Genomic DNA, 15,049 nt, shown 5'->3' on the forward strand with positions numbered 1-15,049 from the left:
CACCTCATGAATGCTGATCAGTATGTTAATGACCCTAGCAGTTGTTCTTTCGTTATGCCAAATCATGCCGAATCATGATGACTGGCGGGGGAAAAGCAAAAAAACTTCTCAGACGCTGGTGAATTGCTGCAAATTGAATCATATGTGGCCTGCTCAAGAATGATGAGACCAAACACAAATGAAATTATTTTTGTTGTGGGTTTTTATTCCCCGACTGAGCTTAATAAAGAACAGCGTTAATACTGATTTTTTCTTTATTTTTGAGGATTTAGGACATTTATAGTTACAACCAAACAGAATGATAACACTTCCCTATTTCCTTGTCTGACAAAACCATCAGCTTTAACAGTTCTCCTTAGCACTTGATGAACACTGGTGGGGGCTACCCTCAGCAGCAGTACCCAGGCTCAAACTCATACTCAACTTCATTAAACTGAACCTCAGACATTAGCCAGCTCTAGGCAACAGTAGTGGCACCTCTCTAAATAAAGAAAAATACTTTGATTCCATGAAAAATATAAAAATACCTTCTTAACCACATATTCTCCCACAAACATTCTTACAATTCAGAAACAATTTTCAGAAAAATATAATTCATTCACTTTCACTCCAGTATGCAGACTGTGCTCCAAGACACACACACACACCTGGATTTCAACACGCATATATCTAGATTAAGCAGAAAACATACAAATGGACATAGCTTATTTAAACAGTCAGCATACATGGTTATGAGATAATTCTGCTTATACATGTACTTTAGCATTGCTCACGCTAACCCCGCTGTTCAGTGTTGCCCTCAGCGTGGCGGAGATACGACACAAAACTCATTTACAGATCTACAGAAATCGTCAGGAATACAAAATCATCATTCATCAACCTTAAGTCTTCTAAATTAACCTTTATCTCATCTGCTAACACTTATAACCATTTTCATATTTTACCCGAACTTTATATGGATATTTACCTTTAACAGAAATCCACACCACGGCAGTCAGTCACCTACTGGTACTGCCATTTCCTTGTTTCTGGTATCTCGACAAAACTAGGTGCTAACGCGAGATTTGCCTTGCCCGCTACTCATAGCATAACAATGTCCCCTTGAGGGAAAAAGAACGCTACTACAGTACTAATCCCACAAGCAAACTACATAACACTTCTTAAGGAGGAAACCCTTGTGTAACCCTTGTTCACCTGGTTACATAAATTCGGCATGTTCTCGCACATTGTAGGGATCTATAGACTACCTATATTGATAATACCTTCCAAAACGGCAGGCATTTCGGCACTCAGGGACACCTTCGATATACAAGACCTATATGATAAGATTTAACAGAACTATATATCATAGGCTATCCAAACCAGCCTTAGTGATAAAGTTGAAGATTATATATAATATTTATCTAAAACACTTAGCAGTCTGACAACCGGTTGGCCCCAGAGTGGCGAAGACCTGTATTTGGACCGGGATGGCACGGTCATGGTCCCTGAAGCCTCTTTTTCTCCTGATTCTTCCACTGGCGTAGTCCTCCTGCAGGGCCAGCAGTGCCATCATGCAGCATTGCGCACAGGTTCACCGCAGTATTTATATGTTTACAACATATTGTGATTGCTAACACCTTGCCAAAATCACAGCATCAACTAGTGGTATCCCCAACCCCGAGATACAATTTGAAGACGAAAGAAAACAAACAAACATACTTTTCTTCATGCAGGTTTTGTCACAAACAGTATTATAATTAGTACCGATAACAAGGACATTAAGTGTAACAATCTCGCGAGAGTTTACCGGACATTTGATGATCTATGCACAGTATTAAAGACAGATATTTAGTAATTTACACTGTGTTCTGCAGTTATCTAATGGTAAGGTATTTGATGCTATGCTGTATTCCATGCAGTCGGGCCATCTCCTCCTCCTGTGCTCCGTAGCGGACAATGTGAGTGAGACAGCGGCGATTAAACATTAATAACGATTTTTTTTTAAAGATTTGAGTTTGATTTTACAAGGTGTTTATGGAAGAAGTATCACTCAGTACAAGCGCAAATAGCACTGCTGGATTTAATCTAATTATTTAATCTAATAATCATGGTAATGTGGATGATATGGAGTGAATAAATATGCGTGAGGCATCAATACTTGAACATACTACGAGTAATCGTTATTCCCACATTTACTTTCTGCAGTCTGATTTCAGTTCACCACCTCACCATCTGCTTCGCCAATTCCCATTGTCCGAAATGTGCGTACGCATGGGTCAGAGTTTGTGTGGAGGACCGCACATTCTCCCATCAAGTTTGTTTTTTTCTAAATCACAACCTTTGCGTGGGAAGTGGCGTACGCACATTTTCAGTCCCGTTTTGTGCGTAAGCCACGTTTATAAATGAGACCCCAGGGCATTTCTAAGTCTATTTTTATACACAGAAAATGACACAGAGGAATCTATTAAATGTAAGTTTTCATTCCACAACATAACTCCACGAAATTTGTTAGAGAACTGATCACGGGATTTTTCGTACAAAGGAAGATGACGATTCTCAGCCTGTCTCGTTGGGTAATTATGGAAATGTTAATTTTTAACTAAATATTTCAAACTAAAGGGTAAATCTGTTGTTTTTTACATTTCATTTTAAACACAAATATACAGGTTTGAAGAATGTTAATGCTTTCCACTTAAAATAAATTTAAATTTTCCTGAGTTACTCATCTCAGTGGGGTTTTTTTGCAACTCAGGGACTTGACTTTTCAAACTCGACAGAATGAAGAGAGAAGGATTTAACTCTCACTGCTGGTGTGGCTGACATCTCTACAACCGAGGTCATCATAATTCACTCCCAAAGTCAATACTGCTGTGTTGTTGAAACAAGAACCATCTTGACTAGCATTCACCTGTCCTGTAGAATCTCTCACTTCAGTACTTTCGGTTGAGCAGTGGCAGTTTTTCTATCACAGTACTAGTCCTCTCCAGATGGCAGCAATATAACCCTGGGAAGGGCAGATGCCCATCAATCTGGATGATCGATTTATTTACAAGTGTATCATTGTAATCCAGGGACATGCCTGTGCAAATGTGTCCCATGTCCCTCGCTGCACAGAAATAGAGGCCAGACTCTGCTCACACTATTTGTTAAAATAAATATACGCTCCATGCATAGGGCTTGTAATCAGTTAATGTGAAAGACATTCAGATTTTTACAGAATGTGACTTAGCTTGTTACATCTAATTGAATTGAGCTGTAGGTAGCCTAATTTCTGACAGATGTAACACAAATCCTTTATATCGGTGTAGGTGTCACAACTTGTCTGTCATCGCTGAAGGAAGGAGAGAAGTGGGTGTCTAAGTGCTTGAAAATGCTTTCCCGTGTGAGGTAAAATGCAGTGAAGTGCAATAACAATGTTTTGGGAGCCACAGCAAAAATGCAGACAATAAATTATGAAAAACCATAAAAAAACAATCAATAATTTTCTCTGACATGTTTCTCTGGCAAGTGCTTTCCTGTAGTTGTGCAAATAATTACTTTAATCTGTCAGTCGCTAAGGCAAAAGTAGCATGACAGCTTTATACTGCTGCAAAATATCTCAAGGAGAAAGTCATAGTGGATTGTTGCCTGTACAAAATGAGGGTCTAAGGATAGATGGATTGTGTGCTGTATCTCTGAAAAGTTGTTTTTTGATTTGCCAAATGGGTTGTATTGAAAGGCCCTAAAAACATATTTTTACATTTTGGTATAATGTTTTCTTGGCTTCTGTTACATAATCAGAATGGGGCCAGAAATATCAACCCAAAACTCACACTCAAGACATAATTGGAATAACCTTTCAGTTATGATAAAGTGTATTTACTAATCAGATCATAAACGATAATTAGGGCCCGAGCGCCAACAGCGGCGAAGGCCCTATTGAAACTGAAGGAATTCTTCCTTTCCTTTCCTTTCCTTTCTTCCGGCAAATGAATCGCCTTTTGGAGGGGCTTACCATACTCAAAAACTCACTAAAATTGGCGGTCGCATCAATTCTGGTGAAAGGGATAGGGAAAGGATTTTCGGAAATAGGTGCACAAATAGCTCGCTAGCGCCAGCTACAAAATGAAAAAAAATGGAGCCCCTGCAGTACGTTTAACGTAGACTCACGAAACTTGGTACACATATGAAGCATGTCAAGACATGTACAAAAAGCGTCATTGGAGCCATGCCCTAAACCCAACAGGAAGTCTGCCATTTTGAATTGAAAGTCCAAAATTAGTGTGATTTCCACGTTGAACTTTAACGAACTCCTCCTAGAGATTTCATCCAATCAACTTCAAACTCGGTCTGTGCCATCTTAAGACATTAAAGATGAAAAGTTATTAAAAGAAAAACTTTTCGTCATACGGCATGGCAGCCACGCCCTCTTTCATAACTGGTGACCCATTTAAGGTAGTCTTGTGTGAGGTATCATTGAACTCAGCAGAGAGTTTCTTTTTGATTGGTGATGGTTTGACCCGCCCCCTATGCTGTAACCACGCCCTTTTTTATAACTTATGAACCGTTTAATGTAGACCCTTGTTTGAGGTATCATTGAACTCAGCAGAGAGTTCCTTATTCATTGGTGATGGTTTGACCCGCCCCCTATGCTTTAGCCATGCCCTATTTCACAGCTAATGAACTGTATGACGTAGAGTATTGTGTGAGGTATCACTGAACTCAGCAGGGAGTTTCCTTTTCATTGGTGACAATTTGCAGTGTCTGAGTGCTGTGTATATGCATGGTCGCAAGGATCGGCGTCCCCCAGTAACCCTGACACAATGCTGCTTGCAGCTTTAATTATAGTTGTTTTTGTGGTCATAAAGACAAATATTTCAAGTTGTGTGTCAAGTTACAGTCAGTACTTTACTCACTGTAGTCAACACAATTACATCGGCAGTGCCATGAATATCACAAAAAAACACTTAAACCCATTCCAAAATGCTTTTTAATTCAGAGATTACATACAGCAAAATTCAAATCAACTCTCTTTTCAACCTCAGCCATCTTGAAGCCAAAATCCAACTCAATGCCCAAGAAGTGTAAAAGAGTTGTAGGTGCCATCTTTTTCATTTCCCTCACCTTCCCCTCAGAGTGGCTATTTCAGAGTTATTTCACACTTGCCTCAGGGATAACGGTGTAACTCGGCTCAAGCTGCAACCACTAGTGGCACTGCTGTACCCAAGAGTTAATAAATAACAAGCAAGCATAATGTGAAATTGTAATGGAATATGAAATAGCAATGACAAGATGCTACTCCACTGCACTTGAACATTTTCAATGCATTTTTTAAATAATATTGTGACTTCCACCAAGCTTTCCACTGGTAACTAACATTTTGGTCTCATTGGTGTTGTAAATAAATAAAGGTACATTTGTACTTTAATATGCTTTAATATAAATGATTTGTATTCATCTCTGTGTGACCTATTACACTCTAGAATGCCCAGTGATTTTCTAGACCATGTCAGAGTAAACACATCCATGTCCATTGAGCTTTCTGAGAATAAACCAGCTCCTATTTTGGAAGCTTGTAGGGATATTATCTAATATCATTATACCATCGAAAATAGCTTGCATGATGTCTTCCAAAGCTTTTGATTGGAGAAGAGGAGGGTGAACACTGGACAGCATGTGTATACTGAACAATAACTGGATACACAAGTTAGTTGCTCTGCAGAATAACTAAGATAGTTTTATAATTTATAGTTTTTTATTGATCCCCAGTGGGGAAATTACACTCTGTTTTTAGAACACACAGGCCTGCAATACACACATATGCTCACATATACATGCACAAATGTTCTTGCTTAAGAGCACCTTGGTAGTGCCCAGGAGGTGAATTGGCACCTCTCCAGCTACCAGTCCACACTCCGTACTTCGGTCCATACGGGGACTTCAACCAGCGACCCTACGGTTCCCAACCCAATTTCTTTCGGACTGAGCTACTGCCACCCCAAACTGAGCTAGCTAGACTATCTGTCCAATCTGAGTTTTCTGTTGCATGACTAAGACAACTTTTGAACGTACACATGTTCCACCAAAACAAGAGGCTATTTTTGCAGCGGCACCGCAGCTCTGTACAGCGCTTATTGTCGCCCAAGACGATTGTGATTGGTTTAAAGAAATGCCAATAAACCAGAGCACGTTTTTCTCCCATCCTGGAATGCTGTGTGGACTAGCCAGACCCTCCTCCGCTGCGCTGTAGAGGAAGGTCTGGCAAAGTGAGACTACTGCCCCCCCACCTGAGCCACTGCCACCCCAATACAGATCTTATTGCAACCATTTCGGTCTCTCTGAAAATTCCTTGATTCTTAAAAATCGACACCTAGGAAATGCACCAGATTGGCTCACCTGAATTGTCACTTTACATACAGTGTAGTATAGAAAGATCAGCCCTGTATCCTAAAAGTTACGTTCCCATACAACTAACCTGCATTCTACATTATGTTTTTCAAGGGAAACATAGTTTATCCTGTGTTAGTGATTACTTAGTCTCGCTTTGCCAGACCTTCCTCCACAGCGCAGCGGAGGAGGATCTGGCAGTGCTAAGCACCGGGAAAAGCCGCGGTGCCTCTGCACAATAGCCTCGGGAAGGAACTTGTTTTGGTTATTTTAGTCGGGCAACAGAAAACTCACATGGGACAGATAGACTAGCTAGCTGTCTGTATTTACCTTGCAGAGCTCTGAGAAAAGGTTAACCATAGTCCTCATAAATCCACTAGAGTTTAAAATGCCAACACAAAGAAAGCCCAAGGCAACGGATATCCGGCCTAAATGAGTGAAATACGGCGAAATTTCCATTGGCAATGGAGCAATCCCAGAAGTGGAACGTTGAGGATATAGACTAGTGATTACTAGAATCTGCCGGTTGTAAACATCAATCCAATTCCAATTTATAGATTGACTTCATGGTTCAATTTCAACCTACCATACTCACAGTTCAAGTTGTACAAGTGCACGCACATGGTTTTCTGTTGCAATGAGGGATATTTTGGGTGCACTGGAAACAGGAAATCATGCCATGAAGTGTTTATGGTTTACTTAGCAACACCAGTACTGAACCTGAGAATGTTAAATAGATAATGCAGTCTACATTCTCTCTTGCCGTACCTTTAGTACCTGTAGTTTAATGTTACATAGAGCATACAGCAGCTTCATCCATAGTGGTTTGATTTAAGCAGAAATAAAATGTTTTGCCTCCAGAGCAGTTTTACCTTTTGGAAGATGTCTGTAGAACTAAAAATCCTATCTGTTCGGCTTTAAGCCTCCCTGAAATCACTCCCACCTTCACCTTACGAGTGCCTGTGGGTTCACTGTGTTGCACACTTTTACACCAAATGAGGCATCGGCTGTTACAGAGATCCAACCCATGAACCTCCAGTTAGACGGCCTTCTTTCTCTAAGTGCCGTGCCACCCTGCAGCGGCACTTATTTAACGTCACCAGCACAAATCATCAGAAATCTCCTCAAGCCTAATCCAGCATTTCCTGATGGGTTAAAACAAGTTCTTGACACAGGAAGACAGAGTATTCTTACGAGTAGCAAATGCAAAGGGGTGTGAAGAATGATTCACAAGTAGTTTGTTGCACTCTGTTGACAACAACAATCTGTCAGACAGCTTAGTGGGATTCACTCAGTGTCTTATTTGAATATACACCAGGCCGAGGAGGAAGACCTTATAAAGAAGATGTGAGCAGCTGTGATAAATTTGCTGTATCCAGCTGCATTGAGCTGATAAGCACCCACATTGTATTCTCGCTACATGCCTGCTCTAATTAAAATACAAAAACAGTCTCTCAGGTTTCAGCAAGTCATCATTTGATGTGTTTAATCTTTGTTTAAAATGACGCAAGTAATGCATAAAATGTTGCGATAGGTTTTCCGGCTCTCAGAGTAACGTAATGAAATAAATATATAGAATATTACATGCCCTCTTTTTCCTGACCACCTGCTGCTTGCAACACAGTCCCTGCAGCCCCCACAGTCCTTAAAGCTGACATCATCAGTATTCAGGCCGCCTTTCCCCTTCCTGTCGCTTCTCACAAAGGAGCCCTCGGGGCATTAGTGGTGAACCCCTACCCACATGGGACCTGTTGGTCCCGCTGACACCTGTCTCCCTCAGGTTGACCCCAGTCACGCTATGGATCACGCTACAGTGCTTCCAAGTCTGAATCTGGCGCCATAGTCAGACATTGACAGGCAGCTACCACTGGCCAACATGCAGTGGGCATTTTATTTTTATTTTTTTTTTACCTTCCAGAGAATGAATTAAAAGTATCACCAGTAAGATCATATTTATTCGGACAAGCCTGGTCACTGTTACGCTCTGGTTGAGTATTGATTGTCAAGCCCTTTGGATGAGAGTTACATTTAATATAATTAAAAAGTTTTCCAAGATTGACTTGGGAAAGGCCATGGAAAAAAAGCAAAACAACAAAACAGAATTCTCTGCGAAGACAAATCAATAGCTATCACCATCTGCGCTATATGATTTGGAAATACCTATTTTCTTTTTGTCAGTGGAAGCATGTCATTTGTTTTATGTTCCACAATGAATGGTTAGGGGAACTTAAAGGGGCGCTATGCAGTTTCGCTTTTTGCTCGCAGGTTTCTCTATAGCGCATCCCCTACAGCTTCGGAATAGATATTTGGCAGCTCCTATGTTTACTTGTGTCTGACTCCTTGCTCGGTCAGTCTGCCGTTTCCTCTTTCTCTGTTCCTCCAACAATGCTTTCCAAGCTTTCTGCTTATTTTTTGCCAGCTCAGCCATGACTATAGTGTGAAAAACTGCATCGCTACCTTGTTAGCCGGTTCCTGAATGGGCGTATGTGTGCAGTGCCGTGAAGCAATTCATTACATCGCGAGACGTGATATCACGCGATACTCCCTGACGCTGAGGCCACCGGCTCACAGGCGCTAGGGGGGGAGCGAGACGACCACCATTCAACTCGAAAAAAGTCATATAACCATTCCAATGACTCCAAAGCTGTTCAGTTAAGGTAAATTAAACTAAAAAAAACTGCATAGTTCCCCTTTAAAGAGAGTCACCAGAAAAAAAAACCTGAAGAATACTGTGCATTCGATAAGTTACAGAACCAAACTTAATTATGGAGTAGAGTAGATATAGATTGTAGAATAGAATATACATTATATACATTGACTCATGTAGGTCGGTCTGCTTCCGCCTTACCTACAGCTTTATATCCATGAGAAAAAAACAGGAAGTTATTGTTTTCGTTCCTAGGGCTTATTCCTGTTATCCGTCCCTAAAGTCCGCTCTGAACTGGGTAAAAGGGTGTTTAAATATGCTGCTCCCTCTGTGTCGAACGATTTGCAAAATTGCCGGCAGTTCCTTAGCCGCCAATAGGTGACTGTGAGCCGGCTACAGGCGGTTTAGGCAACAAAACGACTAGTTAAAGAACGACTCGTTTGGAAAAAAGATCATGGTTGAAACACTCCAAAGGAAATCGGTGGAAATATTTAGTTTTTGCTGCAAAGTAAACTCCGCTCACTGGCTTGAAAGCGCTGTGTTTTATGTTGACACCATGGTTTCATTTTGAGATTATTTTCATAAATAAGTATTTTTGTGTGGCTCGTCGAGTGGCACTATCTATAGTATTGAAAGGGGGATTTAATTCTTGCATGTTTTGTTTTGTGGTTCATGATCATAAAACACTCTGCTTTTTTCACACATTCACACCCTGGTTGTTTCTAGAGTTAGCCATCTGCTAAAAGACCTGTCAGTAGGTGGCAGTAGCTCAGTCTGTAGGGAGTTGGGTTGCGGTTGGGAACCGAAGGGTCGCTGTTTCAAGTCCCTGTACGGACCAAAGTAGGGAGTATGGATTGGTAGCTGGAGAGATGCCAGTTCACCTCCAGGGCACTGCCCAATGTGCATTTGAGCAAGGCACCGCTCAGGGTGGTGGTCCAGCACTGGCAACCCACTCACTCTGACATCTCTCCATTTGTGCATGAATAGGATCTGAGCATGTGTGTGTGTGTATAGATTTCTGACAAACTGAGTGTAAATTGTAATTTCCCCACAGAGGATCAATTACAAAAAAAGTATCAGTATAATCAACTTTAATTTATATTTAGCATTTAAGGCTTTTATATCTCTTATTATGATCTACCTGACGTTACCTGCCACATTACTGTACTGTATACAGTCACACCGACTCTGCAAAGTTATACCAGCTGGAACTTTTCTGCTGACGGAGCAAACTGTTTACTTGTTCCACATAGCGAGCCATGAAAGTGACTCTGTGTTTTACATCCTAACTGCACATAGTAATTTACCCTGCAGCAGCTGCGAGGACCGCACAACAACTGAAAGTTACAACAAGCTGAGTGCCTTTTCATTTTTGACCATTGATGCACAAATTGAAGTAAAAAAATAGAAAAGAAAACTACAACTAAAAATAAATACTCCCGCTCTCACTTTTAAAGGGCGATAGTTACCTGGCAAGCAATGATTACTGGTCCAAATAAAAAACAGTTATAGGAGCCAAAATGGCGATGAAATCTAAAAGGTAATGAGTTGTTTTCTTCATCAATTAATACAGATAATGTACATGATCGTGGATGCTGAGTATCTTACCTTTTGAGCTAAAGGATTGTATGGATTTGGACTGCAGTTAATATAACAGCCTCAGATTACAGGAAGTCAAGGTTAATTTACCCCCAATTTGCTACACTCGACAAAGGGTTCAGAAATGTGATCCAGGGTCTTTGTTGTTCCAGATGTGTGGATCAGAGTTACCTCATCCAGAGAGATTATCTACATCTCCTCAGCAGCGCCTCATTTAATGTGTTTGTATACTGTAGCTGAAAGTCAATAATGCATACAAAGCAATGTGAGCTCCATGTTCTTAGAGTCTACTTAACCCTCCTGTAGTCCCCGTTTTCAAATTTTCTATATCAGAAATTTGGGTTTCTTTCAACCAAATTGCCCAAAAATAACATGGTTGGTCCCGTACAACACTCTCCGGAAGTAAAATGAAGGATCGGATTTATTTAATTTTATAGCATTTATGAAAAACTATTTGAATGATTTCAAGGCAATATCCTGACTAACCTTTGACAAAACTCTTCCTCTGATCTTAACTATAAGTCAAAATAACTCACAATTTTTGCTTTTTAACTAAAAAATTAGGTATACAATCTTATAAATGAGGTTTATTGACCATTAATGAAAAAATAAAAATTTAAAAAAAACAATTTAAAACTAGTGGTAGTAAGACCAAGAAAGTCATAAAAAACTTTTACAAGTCATTTAAAAAGCTTTAATAAATAGGGCAAGACATTAAAAATACACCAGCGCGTGTCGGCTTGAGCTTCCCTCTGGGTGTAGTGGCACGAAGGGAAAAGTTTACTTAATATATTGGAAATATATGTTTGCGTTAAACTAAATTTCAATCTTTCACTATTCTGTGTCCTTCTGCATGTTTTTCTATTGTGTTCTTCTTTTCTACTGTTTACTTTTCTCAAGCTAAAATCATAATACCTTTTGTTGCAGAAACAACCTTGAATAGGCTAACACTGTCTGAGAAGCTACATACAGCCATAACTAGTTGTCTGTGTGAATGACACAAACGGAATTATAACTTCAACAACGGCAATTCACGACTAAACGGTGTTGACATTGAATTGGAGCGTTACCTTGCATACAGTTACAGTTATTAACAGGAAATTAAGTTGTGTTTTGACTTCACGTTCCACCGTCTCACCATATCTGCTGCAACATCACCAGGTTTGCAGATAACGATGTCTGCATTTTTTTTTTTGCAAGGGAACATTATCCCAGCCATTTATCACCGTCCATTTTTGTCCATCCATGTCACACTTGCCTTTGCAGCCAGGATGTGAGGCTCACGAGGACTCTGGTGTAAGGCCACGCCATTGCTGGTTTTGTGATGCTGAGTCCTCTGGTGAGAAATGACACTCAATTTGTTTCCCATCATGCTACCTGGGCAGTCACGTATGATTAACGTACCCCAGCCAAGTGACCCGTGACTTTTTTCTCCCATTTTGACTGGGCCTGCTTGGGCAGTCACCGCACACATTGAGTCCCTGTCTCATTGAGCGTATGGCAGACTCGTGGATTTAACCTCACACTTTCTTTTTTTTCCCTGCTGCACTCACATCTGCCAGAGTGTGCATTTGTGTCAGGTCTTTCAACATGTAACATCATTTAGAAAACTCCTCCAAAACTGTTGGCAAGGAATATAAGTGTAAGGATTTGCTCTATTAGCAATTCATCCCACTGCAGGAAACCTTTCTGGCACCTTTACTTTTTGAACACAGTGGTGTACTTTCATACTTTCAAGTTCAGCAGCTGAAAAATACAGCATCATGCAGAAACTAGCCAGGTGACTTATTTACACCAACTGGAGGTGTGATAAGGAGAAAAAGAAAATCCAAACCCATGCGAAATTGCGTAAATATTTCATGTAATGTGGCTACATATATATAGAGTGGAGTGACTGTGCTTTTGATAGATACATAAAATAAAAGAAGGATGTTAAAGATGGGCAGTGTAAATTAAGAGTATGGAAGACAAGGCAGGGGAAAAACGAGCTGCGTCTCTCTCAGTGTGAAATGTGTTCTTGTTGGCCTTTAGGGAGGAAAATTGGAAAGACTAGACGACAGTTTGGGGAGGCACAGCGGGAAAGAGGAGATCTGTCTTCCACAGAGACCTTGTCTGTGAAAAGAAGATATGGAAGGGACATGCTTATAGATCCATGGACAAAACACAGCATGCACGCGTACAGTTCACACACAAACACGCACACCCAAAACCCAAAACTTCCCAAAATACAACTGCCTCACTTGAAAGAAGACCGAAAAACTTCACGGAGCTGAAAAGGGAAAGAATCTTGATGGACTGATCAGCATGAAGTTTTCAAATGTGTGCTTGGGGAGTAGAGAAAATAGCACATGCTAAACTGAACAACTTTTTCATATGCCTGGTGCTGAAATGAAAGTGAAGCAGAGTCGTCAAAAGTAGCTTTAGCTTTGACATTATAACTGTTATCTCAGTTCTAACTGCCTTAAGTACCCCTGTAAAACATCCACTGTAAAACAACACAGCTTTGGATGCCAGGGCTGAAGTCAAGTCCACCTTTGTCGAGTAATCAAGACCGAGTCCAAAGAGGTTCAAGTCCAAGTCAAGACAGAGTCCAAAAAAGTTTGAGTCCAAGTCAAGACGTAGACAGAAATGAATCCTCTTCAAGACCACTAACTTACCTCTTCATAACTTATGTGATGTAAGAGACAGTGTATCTTCTACTTTAAGATGATAATTTTGCTTTATAATTTGTAATAATCAAAAAGCAAGTGCATAGTAACACATTATAGGATCAAATTAGGCCATATTATTAACTTAAAATATAAAATGGAAATGTTCCCATTCTTGAACTTATTACTTGTCCTAAAGAATTCATAGTACAAAGTGCTCGCTGACATTGTGTCTGTGGCCAAAATGAAAATGATTGATGCCTGATAATTGAGGTAGCCTACTGTATATGATGCAGCCAGGCGTATAGCAGGCGACCAATCTCGATGCCTGTTCTAGATGGATTTTGAATTGAACTAATACCTGTTTTCTGAACCAGCGCGCTTCATCAATGGTTTTGTTTTGAAAGAGGAAGTTACTTTAGAAGAAAACCATATAGTGCTGGACTCAGTCGAGACCAACGAGAATATTTGGCGAGTCCAATGGCCAAGTCCGAGACAAGTCCGAGTCCAAATACCAACGAGTCCAAGACGAGTCCGAGACATACAGAAAAGCGTCTCGAGTCTGCACTCGAGTCAGAGTCCGGACTCAAGTACTACAGCCCTGCTGGATGCAAGTATGCCTTGTATTTTTGAGATGTTAGCGTGTAAAAAATCCACCAGAAAGACATTGCAACACTGTTAATTTTGTGTTTTGGTCATATATTTGTTTGTCCTTTTGGATTGCAGCACAAAATGTCAAAGTGTTTGCGGTTGCGTCTAAAACAAGCGCTCATTTTTTTGAATATATTTCTTAGGTGACAACAGCCAAGCCCTGAAAACCAACCTGTGAGCATGACCCCTATCAACAGTCTGTGAGTAACTGCTGGGGGGAAAAAAGTAGAAGGAAAAAACTAGCCATGAAGAAAAGTTAGCAAAGCTCAAAGAGTTCAAAGGGCTTAGATTAGAGTTACACCGGAAGATTAGAAAGAGAAACAAACAGTATGTAGCAGAAGAGTACATTCTCTGAACTAGCAAACTGTACCTCCTTGAAGTGGAAGGGGGGAAATATACTGTGCAAGAGACATGAGAGACTAAGCAGAACCTAATTTAAACTGTGCTTTATTTTAGAGGTACAATGGAAAAAGACCACAGAGGATTCACTCATCAAACAACCCAGGAAATGTCTCCATGGGAAGGGGGGGAGAAATAAGGAATAATAATTGTATAGACTCTGAAGGTCTAAGATTTGTCATTATAGAATGGGAGAACAGAAGGGAGAAATAATAAGCAAGGGATTTCTAACGTTATTTAAAGAAGTTCTAATCATTAGTCCGCTGTGCAGCGCGGTCACAGAAGAAGACACCAAGGCCTCCTCCTGTGAAAAGAACATGATCAAAGAGGATGAAGGTTAAATAAGTTTACTGGGTAGTGAGACAAGGAAGCTGAAAGGGGTTTCATCTTTGCTCACTTTACGACAAAAACGTACAAATATCATCCATTAAAAAAAAACAAAAAAAACAATGAAAACATTTCAAAAATAACAGAAGTACAATCTATGAAATGAAATGGATTGTAAGGCTGTGGGTAAAACCAAAACAAAAGGAGCTTTAGTTCCATGTCACAGAAGCAATATAGCCCAAAAACAGCTAAACTGTTCTAAATCTATCCAAATCTCACCATGTGGTGTTAAGGTGAAAATCAACTGTTCGTCAGCTGCTATGCTCCAGATGTCCTTGCGTTTGCCAAGATGGAACTTACCCCCCCACCCCCTCTTTTTCTCACACATTCTGTGGCCCCTTTTGCACAGCACAACATATCTCTTGTGATC

This window comes from Sander vitreus, chromosome 22 (assembly GCF_031162955.1).
Source record: "Sander vitreus isolate 19-12246 chromosome 22, sanVit1, whole genome shotgun sequence".
In the NCBI taxonomy this organism is placed as follows: domain Eukaryota; kingdom Metazoa; phylum Chordata; class Actinopteri; order Perciformes; family Percidae; genus Sander; species Sander vitreus.